General features: G+C 36.0%; 1 non-coding gene across 1 annotated transcript; it reads right to left on the bottom strand.

The window, feature by feature from the left end:
• Nucleotides 1–8,691: 8,691 nt before the first annotated feature.
• On the bottom strand, nucleotides 8,692–8,764 carry TRNAA-AGC. The gene has a single exon. It is a non-coding gene; the product is annotated as a tRNA-Ala (tRNA).
• Between the last annotated feature and the right edge of the window lie 6,309 nt (nucleotides 8,765–15,073).

Here is a 15,073-nt window from a genome sequence, read left to right as displayed (position 1 = left end):
CATAGCACCAACGCATAGGCTACATAGCACCAATGCATAGCACCTTACCAACGCATAGTGTAGCACTACCGTGTCCATCGTGTCCATTGCATCCATCGCGGCATATAATCGCATAGCACTGCCGCATCGAATTCCGCATGCATTCCTTGCCGCATGCCATCCCTTAATGCATGCGTCACACCACATCAACGAATACCCTCGCCTCACCACATGCCCTTGCACTACATGCCTTCGGCTGCTTACTAACGCATCATAACTTTCACTCACGCGTTCACCCTTGGTACCAACGCATAACTTATCCTTGCCTTCAACACTTAGCCTCTACAAGCCTTGATTGCTACTCACGCAACCTCATGCGTTCACCCTTCTCCATCAATGCATGTCTGCACTATGCTTCCATACTTAGAAAAATTTCCACTTGTTATATTATCTAAACTCACACATCTAAGTATTTCTAATATTTAGGATTTTCTTCCTCCATCTTTCTACTTTCTTTATCTTCTTTCTCAATTTTACTTAACACACTTGTTACTTACTTTTGTAGGAAAATAGAGTACGGGGTTGACACTTTATCAGTCTAAAAGTCAAAATCCGTGTATCCAACAAGGATCAAATCCCTAGACCCATACACGAGCATGTAGTCCCTCGTTCTCCGAAGATACTTGAGGATGTTTTTAACTGCGGTCAAGTAACCCTGGTCTGGGTTAAACTGATACCTACTGACTATTCCCACAGTATAGCAGATGTCTGGCCTAGGGCAGAGCATCGCATACATTAAACTGCCAATGAAAAATTCATATGGGACCTGTCTCATTTCCTCAACCTCTTAAGGCGTCTTAGGACACATGTCCTTACACAAAGTGACTCCATGCCTGAATGGTAGTAGGCCCATTTTTAAGTCCTGCATCGAGTACTTGAGCAAGATTTTGTCAATATATGATGCCTGAGACAGCATTAGCACTTTGTTCTTACAATCCTGAAAGATCTGTATACCTAGAACAAACTGAGCCTCTCCCAAATCTTTCATTTGAAATTGGGTCGCTAGCCATTTCTTAACTGCAGTCAGTAGACCTACATCATTCCCAATGAGTAGTATATCGTCTATATACAACACTAAGAAAGCTTCTTGTAAACACAAGGTTCATCAATGTTTTGGTCAAAGCCATACGATTTGATAGCAGCATCAAATCAAATATTCCAAGATCGAGACGCCTGCTTCAGCCCATAAATGGATCAATTCAGTTTGCAAACCTTTTGCTCTTAACCTTGGGCAATGAATCCTTCGAGTTACACCATGTAAATGGTCTCCTCAAGATTGCCATTCAGAAAAGCTGTTTTGATGTCCATTTGCCAGATCTCATAATTATAATAAGTAGCAATGGATAGGAGGATGTGGATCGACTTTAACATGGCAATAGGTGAGAAAGTCTCCTCATAGTCGACTCCCTCCACTTGGGTATAACACTTTGTCACAAGTCTAGCCTTGAAGGTTTGTACCTTTCCATCAGCACCCCGTTTGTGCTTGTAGATCCATTTACAACCTATAGGACTTACCCTATCAGGCTGATCTACCAGATCCACACCGAGTTAAAGTTACATCGACTCCATCTTGAGATTCATGGCTTTAACCCATTCATCCCAGTCAACATTCTCCATTGTCTTTTGATAGGACAACAGATCCTCAACGTCGTCATCTACCACCATAGCTAGGATTTTCGTGAAACCCAAATAGCGATCAGGCGGGTTTATAACCCAGCCACTGCGTCGAGGTTCCTTCAACTCTTGAGGTGGAACCGACCTACTAGATGAACTATCATCAAGAACTCTGGTTAATGAAGCAAGTCCTTCAACAACTCTTTTTGCAGTTTCAGTAGTTCTTTTGGAAAGCTCACTAAACACGACTTTACTATGTGGACTGTGCTCCCTGATATGATCCTCCTCTTGAAAAGTAGCATTCGTGGAAACAAACACCTTGTTTTCAGATGGATCATAAAAGTAACCCCCTCATGTACATTTGGGGTAACCTATAAAGAGGCACAACCTCGACTGTGATTCCAACTTCTTGGGATTTGCCTCAAGCACATGTGCTAGGCAACCCCATATGCGATAGTGACGTAAAATAGCTTTACGCCCATTCCAAAACTCTAGAGTGTTTCTCGCAACACTCTTAGAAGAAACACAATTGAGAATGTATACCGCAGTCTCCACTGTGAATCCTCAAAACAAGTTCGGTAAGGAAGCGTAACTCATCATCGAACGAACCATGTTCACAAAGGTTTCTGTTCTCCTCTCTGCTACACCATTCTGCTGAGTTGTACTCGCGCCGAGAGTTGAAAAATGATTCCATGTTCTAATAAATAGTCCTGGAACTCAGAATCCAAAAACTCTTCACCTCGATCTGATCGAAGTATTTTAATTTGTCTATCCAAAGCATTCTCAACTTCAGCTTTAAATAATTTGAACTTTTCAAAAGATTCAGAATTTCATTGTATCAGATAAACATACCCATATCTCGAGTAATCATCAGTAAAAATAATAAAGTACTCATAGCCTCCTCGAGCTTGCACACTCGTAGGACCGCAAAGGTCAGAATGTACTAATTCTAAAGGCTCTTTGGCTCGATAACCTTTTCAAGTAAAAGGTCTTTTAGTCATCTTACCCTCAAGGCAAGATTCGCACACTGATAAAGAATTTTCTTCTAACTCGCTTATAAGGCCATTCTTCACCAATCTCTCAATCCTATTGAGATTGATGTGCCCAAATCGAAGATGCCAAAGTTGGGCATTTTTTTTTTTTGGAGAAACTCGTTGGCGTTTAGATTGAGTTATGGAAGATTTAAACATCTCTATGTTATGGAGGGAACTTAAGGCTAACGGTCTTAGCACATACAAGTTATTTTCCAGTTTAGCTGTACAAATTTCAACACCATCCTTATGAATAAACACTTTATTCAATTTAAAAGAAAGAGTGTAATTGCATTGTAATAAACACTTTACAGAAATAAGGTTCCTTTTTAGTTTAGGAACTACAAAGACATCTTTTAATACAAGAAACCTATTTTGTAAAGTTAACTGGATGTCTCTCACTGCCACAGCTAAGACAACATACCCGGTGCCTACTTGTAATGTCATCTCACCAGCCTCCAGCTGTCGCCAGGACCTAATCCCCTAAAAAGAAGAACAAACATTATTAGTGGCGTCCGAATCAATTATCCAAGCGGAATCATCATTCTCCACTAAACAGGTTTCTAACATAATAAATCACATTTACCTTTGTTTGCTTTGGCCTTAGCCTTGGCTGCCTTCTTTTCCTTCAGATAACGAGGGCAATTCCTCTTCCAGTGTCCATCCTAGTTACAGTGAAAACATTTTCCTTTTCAACCGGCGGTGGACGGTCCTTCTGGGCAACAGATGGCGGGTTAGCAGGCGCATTCCCTTTCCCTTTACCACCCTTCTTCTTCTTCCCCTTTCCAGAGTTAGAAGTTTAAGGTGCAAACTTTGTTGCTAAGGTCAAACCTCAATGGAACCTTTTAGAAGAAGAGCAACATTTTCCTTACCTCCCTTTTGTTAAGAATCGTATTGCTAACAAAGTAGTGAAGAATAGTAAGTGCAGGATAATGCTAACCTGACTGCCCTCGTTGAGGATAGTAGTAAGTGTATAGTCCACTTTGTTAAGAATCGTATTGCTAACAAAGTGGAGGAGGCTCTCTGGCAATGAGTGCAGGATAATGCTAACCTGACTTCCTTCGTCAATTTTAGACCCATTCATCTCCGCCACGTTAAAGTGGACCATCATATTCAGCACATGTTCATGAACATAGGTACCTTCCTTCATTTTGGAGCTGAATATATGTTTCAGAGCCTCATGCTTGAGCTGTTTAGATGGCTGTTCGAACATTCTTCGCAGGGACTTCATGATTTCACATGCTGAGACCATGGGCTCATGGTTCTTGGCCAACACGTCACTAAGATTGGCTAAGATATAGGCTCGAGCCTTCTCGTTTTCCCGTGTCCAACAGTCGTACGCCGCTCGAACATTTCAAATAGTGTTCTGAGGTGGAATAGGAAGAAAGTCCTCCATAAGGACAAACTTCAGATCCTCGATGATGAGTATCGTAGTAAGCATATGTTTCCAAATCGAATAGTTTTTGCCATTCAATTTTTCGGTGCTAGGTAAACTAATAGTGGCTGTAGCATTTTAAAACTGTTGCTGGAAAAACGAATAAACTTTTATAAGACTTTGCAAAAAAAATAACCATGTTTTTAACCCATTAGTTTTAGCAAAACAGATTCCAAGTATCCTAAGTGATAAGACTTCTATTTGGATCATATCCAAATATTTTATTCCTCTCAATATAAATCATATTTATATTCAATTACATGAACCTCATTCATATAATTGGTATTTGAATCATATTCAAATTCCTCTCATATATAATGTATCAAATACATTATAATTAATTATATCATATATAATTAATTCTCTCAATTAATTTGAACACTTTAAATTAATCCAAAGATTAAATCCCTGTTGAGCTACAGCGGAGACCTTATGGACCTGTGAGTTGAAGCTTCAACAGTACTCGGATAATTAATTAAACTGTTTAACTAAATTACCAACATCCACTAACTGACGGTCACTCCACTAAAGACCGACAGTTGCACTCTTCGCACTATAGATAAATTTCTATGTCCATTGGATATGACCAATCAACAATGCGATGACCCTTCACAAATTGCTCATAAGTACAGCTAAGCTAAAATACCGTTTTTCCCTTGTAGTTACATTTAACTCTTTAAGTACCACTGATTCTTCTAATGAATAATAAGTTATAGTCCCACTATGACTAAGTCCTCTCCGACCAGGAAAGGGTGCGGCCACTATGTTCAAGACTCAGAATCAGACCTTAAGTGAGCAATTTATCTACTTACCTCTGCATCAGGGAAGAAGTGAATTTTGTCTTGTGTAGCTGAGTTCCCAGCTCCCCAGTCAGACGAATCCTCAAAATGGTAGTCTTGTAGAGTTGGCAATCTGGCCACTCTCACCCATATAAATCAAAGGACTGCCTTCATGGGTAGGAGTTCATAACTCACTTAGGATTCAAGTCATGTCACCTATGGTTATCCTAGTGAAATGTAAGTCTCTATTACTAACGGCATTATATAAAGAGACTAATCATTTCGTGGTCTGGTCTTATACCAACTCTTTGTATAGAATACCCCCGCTCGTATGTCTCTACATGAATGATCAGGATCAGATCATTTGTAGCATTTTACAACACTTGTAATACCTACAAAACGAGCCGTATCCATAGTGTCACCAGGATAAGGTACATATACTACTTGAAACATTGAGAGAATAATTATCTCTGGACAAAACGAAAAGAGAAGAAAAGTTCTTTTCCTACCTCTTCTCCTCTCAATCTCTTTCCCTCTTCCAAAACCCAAAGGCAGAGCCCACACCTCCTGCCATTCTCAATCCCCAAAGAGAATACAGAAGGCTCCATTTGGTAGTGTCCCTTTTGGAGAAGGAGATCCGTTCGTGACTTGTTCGAAGGATTCTTGAAGAATAGTCTTCAAAGGTAAGAGTTTCTAAAACCCTAAGTTTTCCTTTATTATTGCATGCTATAATTTATATAAATGTATATCTTGTTCTTGATTTGCTGTAAAAATTACATTCAATGAAAAATGAATTTGGGACGATCTTGCTTCTGCTCAAGGTTCTCTTCTCATAGAGTTCCTTCACCTATAGATATTGTTTTTGCACAGATCATAAAAAAATGAACATAACTCAACAACAACAGTAGACACATCTTTTTTTAAGTATGCTCGAACACTAATTGGAAGAAGCCTTTGAAGTAGAACATGAGAGTCGTGAGTTTTTAGTCCCCATAATTTTCCATCTTTCTCACTCACACATCTTAATATATTTGATACAAACCCATAAGGAAATTTGACTGATTTCATCCACTTACAGAATGCAACTTTGTCATTAGTAGTCAATGTGTATGTAGCGTATGGCTTTAAACTCTATCCCCTACTTTTTACAGGTGTAATTCTTTTCGTATATTTGGATCTTCTAAATCCAAACAAGCATTAGTTCTATCCTTATTCTTTCCCTCAATATTTAACAATGTGCCTAACAAATTATCACAAATGTTCTTTTCGATATGCATAACATCTAATTTATGTCTTAATAAAAGTTTCAACCAATATGGAAGTTGGAAAAATATACTTTTTTATTCCAATTTAAACTTCATTTTCGTTTTTTGTCACATTTCTCTAGATGTTTACTAAGCACATAAAAGATTAACAAGTTCACCTCTCGTAAGATATTTTTTCCATCCATGAAAACTAAAGGAGGTCTACATTTCACTTTTCCATCATACTGCTTGCTTTTATGCCAATTGTGATTATTTGGAACATGATGTTAATGCTCCATAAAACATTGTTTTCCTTTTAGCCTCAATGATGATGTATCCTCTTTACAAATAGGGCATGCTTGGTAACCTTTGGTACTTCATCCAGATAGGTCACCATATATAGGAAAGTCATTAGTAGTCCACAATAAGCTCCCGTAGTTGAAAGTATTTGCTGCTAACACAATCATAAGTGTGTACACCCGTCATTCCATAACTTCTTTAACTCTTCAATCAATTGTTGTAAGTAAATATCCATTTCTTTTCCAAGAGATTTCGGTCCCAGTATAAGAAGGGAGACAATGAAATTCGTCTCTTTCATGCATTTTTAAGGTGACAAATTGTAAGGAATGAGCACTACTGGCCACATACCATATGAAGTACTCAAATTCTTGAATAGATTGAAGCCATCTGAAGCTAGTCCTGAATCAACATTTTGTAGGTCTGAAGCAAATTGAGGAAACTCACGATCAAACTGCTTCCACCCTTCAGCATCAGCTGGATTTCGTAACACTCCATTAGTTTTAACCTGTTTATCTTTATGTCACCTCTTTTCATGTGCAATATGTTTAGATGCAAATAATCGCTTTAATCTTGGTATTAAAGAAAAATGTCGTACAATTTTATGTGGAATCTTTTTACTTTTTCCATCTTTAACTTTGTACCTAGACTCACCACATACTGGACACTATTGCCAATCAACAAATTGCTTTCAATATAGGATGTAATCATATTTGCAAGCATGAATAGACCCATAACCTAGTTTTAAGTTATGTAATTTTCTTTTAGCTTCATAAAATGAACTAGGTATAGATACTCCAACAGGAAATGCTTCTTTTAACAATTCAAGTAACAAATCAAACGACTTGTTAGTCCAACCATTAAGAATCTTAATATGCATTGACTTCACCAAAAATAGCAATGAAGAGAATTTTGTATAACTAGGGTACAACTGGTTACGTGCTTCATTTATTAAGTCTTCAAATAAGCTTGAATTGTTATCTCTTTCTTGAGCATTATGTACATCTCATTCTCGTTATCTTCTTCATTTACATCGACAATTAGACATTGTAGATCATTTATAATATTCAAATTTTCATTTTTTTCATCTATAACATTCATCTCTATCGTACTTAATCCATCATCATGTGTCGATTGAGATGTGTGACTCTCGTATCCCTTAGATAAGTTGACTGAGTCTCCATGATATACCCATTATCGATTAAGCAAAATTAATTATTTAACTATCAAATAATAATATTAATTAATTATTAATTACAAATATTTATAAAATGAGTAATTTATATTTAAAGTTACTTGATTACATAATTAGATGTATCAATTTGATGAATTTATATAAATATGATGTATTGATTAATCAAACAATCAAAATCAGTTTAGAAAAATTAATATAACATTTTATGATTAAAAAATAACGAAATTATAATTAATCAATGATAAACTAATTATAATTAATAGTATTAATACATCGGTTCTTTATGGTTTATTATATCCTCAATTAATTAATTAATTAATATGGAGTAGTTAGATTCAATATTATAATTTAAAATTCAATATAAATTTCTAAATTATAAATTTAATATTCATATATTAATTAATTTGTATGTATTAAAAGATGAGAGAGATTAGGCATCAAGAAACCTATACTTTTGGATGGATATCATCCATGGGTATAAGGATAGGAATGTGTGTGGCTGGTACCACACTGATGGTAATCTCTTATAGGTCGAATGTGTTTCTCCAATTTGTATTTTGGCATCAATATAATTTATTTACTCTTCTGCCATTTCTGAAAACTAAATAATTATAAGATATTTTACATGAAAGATCAAATGTGAAATACAAAAAACATTTTATTCAAATAATACTCAAATGTCATTTTTATGGTAAAAAAATGAGATTAAAAAAACAATATTTCTAAATTCAAAAAGTATATCCTTGTAATTACATATAAATATAAAACTTAACATTATCTTTGTCAAATATATATAAATAAAACTAAATATTATCTCCTTTTTCTTATATTTTTATTTAAATATAATGAAAGAAGGGCCATAGGACACTTTAATTCTTCCTTGATATTCCAATCGAATAATATGAAAAAAAACGATAAAAACGACGTTGCGGGGGATCGAACCCGGGTCACCCGCGTGACAGGCAAGAATACTTACAACTATACTACAACGACATGTTTGTTATATGGTAAAATGTTTATTAAATATATATAAATATATAAGGTAACTAAAAAAGAATGGAGATGCAGGGTATCGATCCCCGTACCTCTCGCATGCTAAGCGAGCGCTCTACCATCTGAGCTACATCCCCATTTTGTTGAAGATTTATAAACCATATTTATTATATTAATTATTTAAATTCTTAGTTATATATAAAAGTCCTTATTTTTGCCAAAATGAAAATAGTCTTAACTGATATATTTTTTGAGTGTTGTAGGGATGATCTTTGACTTATAGAGATAAAGTATTATCAATTACCACTCTACTTCAACAACTTATTTGCTAAAATAATAAATAAAAGTCAATATATTTATATATATAAATCTTGAATAAAATTCTTGAATCAACCCCCTAATCATAATTTGAAATTAGGCTTACATGATTAAAGCTTGAATCAAATACATACTTCACTACCAATGTCTCAAATAAATTATCCATATGTAGCTTCGTAAAAAAAAATCACTTCCAAATGACTTTACAAAAAATTTTCAACAACCAAAATTAATCCACAAGAGGGTAATCAAAGCATAAAACTTACCAAAACTCGCTAAAACAAACTCCAACTTCACTGAACAACACCTCAATACCTTCACAAACTTGAATCCAAAGTTGAAACACAATGGGTATCAACCAATTGATGCCAAAAGTAAATGAGTATTCAAGAATCAACCGAAAACAAACCCAAACAGTAGAAATCTTACTCATATCGATAGATCCAGTGACGGTAAAAGAGTACGACGCTTGAGTAGTGGTGGACGGAGGTCATAAAGAAGAAACTGACGCGACAGCTTTGGGAGGCGTCGGACAGGCTCACGAACGTGAGGAAGAAAAGGGGGTGGGGTTTGACTTTTTATTAAAATAATAATAATAATAATAATAAAACAAGAAAGGAAGTAAATATAATTACATTTAATTCCTTTCCATTTTATATTATTAAATTCCTTTCTGTTTCAAAAGAAAATTATTCCCTGCCATTAATTTCCAATTTGAATTTCAAATTGAATAATTTCATGCCAACAGTTAAATTCTCGCACTTACACTTGAATTCCAAAAATGCCCTCCAACTAATAACAATTACTGAAATTCCAAATAATAAAGTTACTGAAATTATATTATTACTAAAAAAATGTGCAGGGTGTTACATTCGTCCTTCCTCAAAGAACTTTTGTCGAAAGTTCATTCTTGAAAATAAAACTCCTAGGTACTGGGCCTTCATCTCATCCTCTCGCTCCCAGATAGCTTCCTTGAACTGGTGATTCTGTCACAGAACTTTCACAAAAGCAATTTCCCGACGGCACAATGTTTTTACCTCTCTGGCGAGGATTTCTATAGGCTTCTCTTTGTAGCTCAAGATGTCGTTCAACTATAAGGACTCGTAGTCAACTACATGGGATGGGTCTGTTAAATACTTCCTTAGCATCGAAACATGGAAGACATTATGAATTGAAGATAGTGTTGGGGGCAATGCTAAACGGTAAGCTACAGGACCAACTCGTTCCAGGACCTCGAAAGGTCCAATGAATCTCAGACTCAACTTCCCTTTCCTGTCGAACTTCAGAATACCTTTTATAGGTGCCACCCTTAAGAACACTTTATCACCAATCTCAAATTCCAGGTCCTTACGTCTCACATCGACATAGATTTTCTGCCTACTCTGAGCTGTTTGCATACAAGCTCTGATTTTCTGTGTTGCCTCATTCGTGGTCTGCACTAGCTCAGGACCTAGCGACTTCCTCTCACCAACCTCACCTCGGCATACTAGAGACTTGCAACTCTTTCCATATAGGGCCTCAAATGGCAATGTGCCAGTGGCAGTCTGATAGCTATTATTATATGCGAATTCCATTAAATGCAGGTGAGAGTCCCAACTCCCTGAAAACTCTAGTGCACAAGTGCATAACATATCTTCCAATATCTGGTTCAGACGTTCTATTTGACCATTAGTCTATGGGTGAAAAATTATACCAAAATCCAATTGAGTACCCAATGCTAACTGGAGACTCTTAAAATAAACTAGATGCAACATGAGGGTCATCATTTGACATAGCTAAAACTAGTACCAAAAGAGGTGTAACAACCCCTTCTATAAATAACTATGAAAATTAAGATGTTGAAAATCAGCAACACTTCTACACGTCCGAGCTGAGAACTGTGAAAACGGTCATGAAGTTAAGAAAGTCTTATATACTAAAAACATATATCTGAGCCTACCATGTCACAGGGAAAACTTCATATGTGTAGTGAAGAAACTGGTCATACTATATAATGCGTCATCTACATGATTAAAGCTTGAATCAAATACATACTTCACTACCAAATCTCAAATAAATTATTCATATGTAGCTTCGTAAAAAAAAATCACTTCTAAATGACTTTACCAAAATTTCTCAACAACCAAAAATTAATCCACAAGAGGGTAATCAAAGCATAAAACTTACCAAAACTCGCTAAAACAAACTCCAACTTCACTGAACAACACCTCAAACCTTCAACAAACTTGAATCCAAGTTGAAACACAATGGGTATCAACCAATTGATGCCAAAAGTAAATGAGTATTCAAGAATCAACCGAAACAAACCCAAACAGTAGAAAATCTTACTCATATCGATAGATCCAGTGACGGTAAAGAGTTACGACGCTTGAGTAGTGGTGGACGGAGGTCATAAAGAAGAAACTGACGCGACAGCTTTGGAGGCGTCGGACAGGCTCACGAACGTGGGAAGAAAAGGGGGTGGGGTTTGACTTTTTATTAAAATAATAATAATAATAATAATAAAACAAAGAAAGGAAGTAAATATAATTACATTTAATTCCTTTCCATTTTATATTATAAATTCCTTTCTGTTTCAAAAGAAAATTATTCCCTGCCATTAATTTCCAATTTGAATTTCAATTGATAATTTCATGCCAACAGTTAAATTCTCGCACTTACACTTGAATTCCAAAATGCCTCCAACTAATAACAATTACTGAAATTCCAAATAATAAAGTTACTGAATTATATTATTACATAAAAAAATGTGCAGGTGTTTACATTCGTCCTTCCTCAAAGAACTTTTGTCGAAAGTTCATTCTTGAAAATAAAACTCCTAGGTACTGGGCCTTCATCTCATCCTCTCGTCCCAGATAGCTTCCTTGAACTGGTGATTCTGTCACAGAACTTTCACAAAAGCAATTTCCCGACGGCACAATGTTTTTACCTCTCTTGGCGGAGGATTTCTATTAGGCTTCTCTTTGTAGCTCAAGATGTCGTTCAACTATAAGGACTCGTAGTCAACTACATGGGATGGGTCTGTTAAAATACTTCCTTAGCATCGAAACATGGAAGACATTATGAATTGAAGATAGTGTTGGGGCAATGCTAAACGGTAAGCTACAGGACCAACTCGTTCCAGGACCTCGAAAGGTCCAATAATCTCAGACTCAACTTCCCTTTCCTGTCGAACTTCAGAATACCTTTTATAGGTGCCACCCTTAAGAACACTTTATCACCAATCTCAAATTCCAGGTCCTTACGTCTCACATCGACATAGATTTTCTGCCTACTCTGAGCTGTTTGCATACAAGCTCTGATTTTCTGTGTTGCCTCATTCGTGGTCTGCACTAGCTCAGGACCTAGCGACTTCCTCTCACCAACCTCACCTCGGCATACTAGAGACTTGCAACTCTTCCATATAGGGCCTCAAATGGCAATGTGCCAGTGGCAGTCTGATAGCTATTATTATATGCGAATTCCATTAAATCAGGTGAGAGTCCCAACTCCCTGAAAACTCTAGTGCACAAGTGCATAACATATCTTCCAATATCTGGTTCAGACGTTCTATTTGACCATTAGTCTATGGGTGAAAAATTATACCAAAATCCAATTGAGTACCCAATGCTAACTGGAGACTCTTAAAATAAACTAGATGCAACATGAGGTCATCATTTGACATAGCTAAAACTAGTACCAAAGAGGGTGTAACAACCCCTTCTATAAATAACTATGAAAATTAAGATGTTTGAAAATCAGCAACACTTCTACACGTCCGAGCTGAGAAACTGTGAAAACGGTCATGAAAGTTAAGAAGTCTTATATACTAAAAACATATATCTGAGCCTACCATGTCACAGGGAAAACTTTCATATGTGTAGTGAAGAAACTGGTCATACTATATAATGCGTCATCTGAAGATACGTACCAGAAACAAATCTAGTCAACTGAAAACTGCTTCTACTCTAGAAGCGCCAACTGTGATGTCTTTTCTAAGGTCTACATGTTGAGAATAACTCTGTCTAATTAAGTCTCACATTCATGAGAAACTCATCATGAGGCTTTATGCTGTCATGAGCTATAAACTTGCTTGAGCCATCCTCATATTATTCTTTAGGCTTGAAACAATAACATATCATTACTTAGACCCGCTGCGCAATGAGTCCAAAATTCCCCCCGAAAATGAGGTTTTGAAGTCCCTGGATGTAAAGCACAAGTCAATTGATCACACATTTTCATAACCTCGTAATAACCGTAATTGATCCTTGAAGTCATTTTTTTAACGATAAAACCTTCTTGATTCATAAGTCCTAGCTTGGATTACTCGTACTCCTAACGCTAGTTACCTCAATGCCCATGCAAGAGAATACATACTATCTTGTAATGCTCCAAACTCACTTTTAGTAACTTCTTACTATCAACTCAACTTTATTGCCAAGTCTATCCTTTATACCAATGTTATATTGGAAGATCCAACTTGCTTACTTTTATGCATATACCATTATTGTCTACCTCAAGTTGGATTATTTTCTTTTCTCAATCAAATGATGGTCTTGCTAGTTCATGTTTCCAACACTTGCACACAAAGTCAAAATCCCTTAAATCTTACTAATGCCCTCAATGTTTTACGTCTTAACTAATGAAGCCTCAACATACCATATCAATAGTTCTCGAACATCTACTGTTACTAGTAACTCCATTTTAACTTATCCCTTTTCAACCTTCTATTTTGGTAACAGATTCTTGTGTTAAAAAAAAAAGTTCCATACCAATCACCTACATAAGCTATCTTTCCATCTACAACATATTGTCCTAAAGTTCCACATGATAATGAAGTATTCTTCTTTTACACCAAACAAAATACCTTGTAACCCCTCTTATCAAGCTTTCAAACCATACTTAACTAGGAGTTTCGAACACATTATTTTTTTTTTCATTGTCCAATGGAACATAATATCTTATTAAGTTATATTTTACTTAACTCCTCTATAAGTCTTATCTTTCTCACTAAGAATTTCCATCTCATAGAATTCTCCTTTGCCAATTTGCATACTTAAACTCCAAAAGACTTTTGTTTCTTCAAATCTATCTAACTTGGATCTCCTTAACACAATAAGGCTCTGGTTTAGTTAGGTATACTAAAATAATCCTTCAACCTAAAACAATAACACCTTGCTTTAACCCCTTTAAGTCCAAGGTCATGTCCAACTATTTTAGCTTCCTTTAATGACATCGACTTAGCTAGATATTCCAAAAGAATCCTTCATATCACTACACATACTTTACCTAATCCATCAAGTTAGTATTACCAAAGTGATTATTCTTATTATCCTTTCCAAAATTCCTCTCAAAATGTTTAGTTTTAATATCTCAGAACCTTTAATAAATCCATAGTCTCTTCTTTTTCTCCTTCTTATCCATAAAAAAACTTTAACCTTATACTTGAGTATGTGGTCTGTGAAGAAATTTATATACTACCGATTGCACTATCCAACACAAAACATAACACTAGTCCTTGATAATTCTTGTCTCGCCAATTTTATTTCTTGGCTTAAACATTTAAATACCTTCATTCCTAAATGTTCATAACTCTACATAGTTTCATCTTTAGCATCTCTGAACTGAGTCATATATTTGTTCGTTTCTAACATAATTTCCATGAGATTAACTAGTGTCAAGTGACCTCATAATTTACTCTATTTATTTTTTCTCCTTTTTAGTTTCGTACCTGATAATCCTCTTATAATAACTTCTAACGAGTCACTGACCTAGCATTAGAACATAACTGGTGCATTTAAGCTAAACAAATATTTTAATGCACAACTATCATAAAACTTGTAATTTGATAAGACATACCTGACGATGACGAAGAATCCGTTCATGGGCCACAAGGACAATCTAGACTTACTTGGTAAGTCAGTCTACAGAACCCAAAACATGGGCTCTGATACCATCTGTAACACCCTAGACTAGGATTCGGAATCCGGATTCGGCCTCTAATGGCCCGACATTCCCCTACGTCCCCTGCTACCTGGCTATGTCATCCTCCCTTCCTCCCTTGCCTTGAATGCTTTTTAGAAGTAAAAGTTGTCCCTATAAACCAAACACGGGTCCTTTTAGCATGCTTTGTCCTCACTCACATTGCA

The sequence above is a fragment of the Benincasa hispida genome, chromosome 5 (assembly GCF_009727055.1).
Source record: "Benincasa hispida cultivar B227 chromosome 5, ASM972705v1, whole genome shotgun sequence".
Classification (NCBI taxonomy): Eukaryota; Viridiplantae; Streptophyta; class Magnoliopsida; order Cucurbitales; family Cucurbitaceae; genus Benincasa; species Benincasa hispida.
The sequence above is the reverse complement of the archived record's forward strand: the minus strand, read 5'-3'. Positions and strand labels throughout refer to the sequence as shown.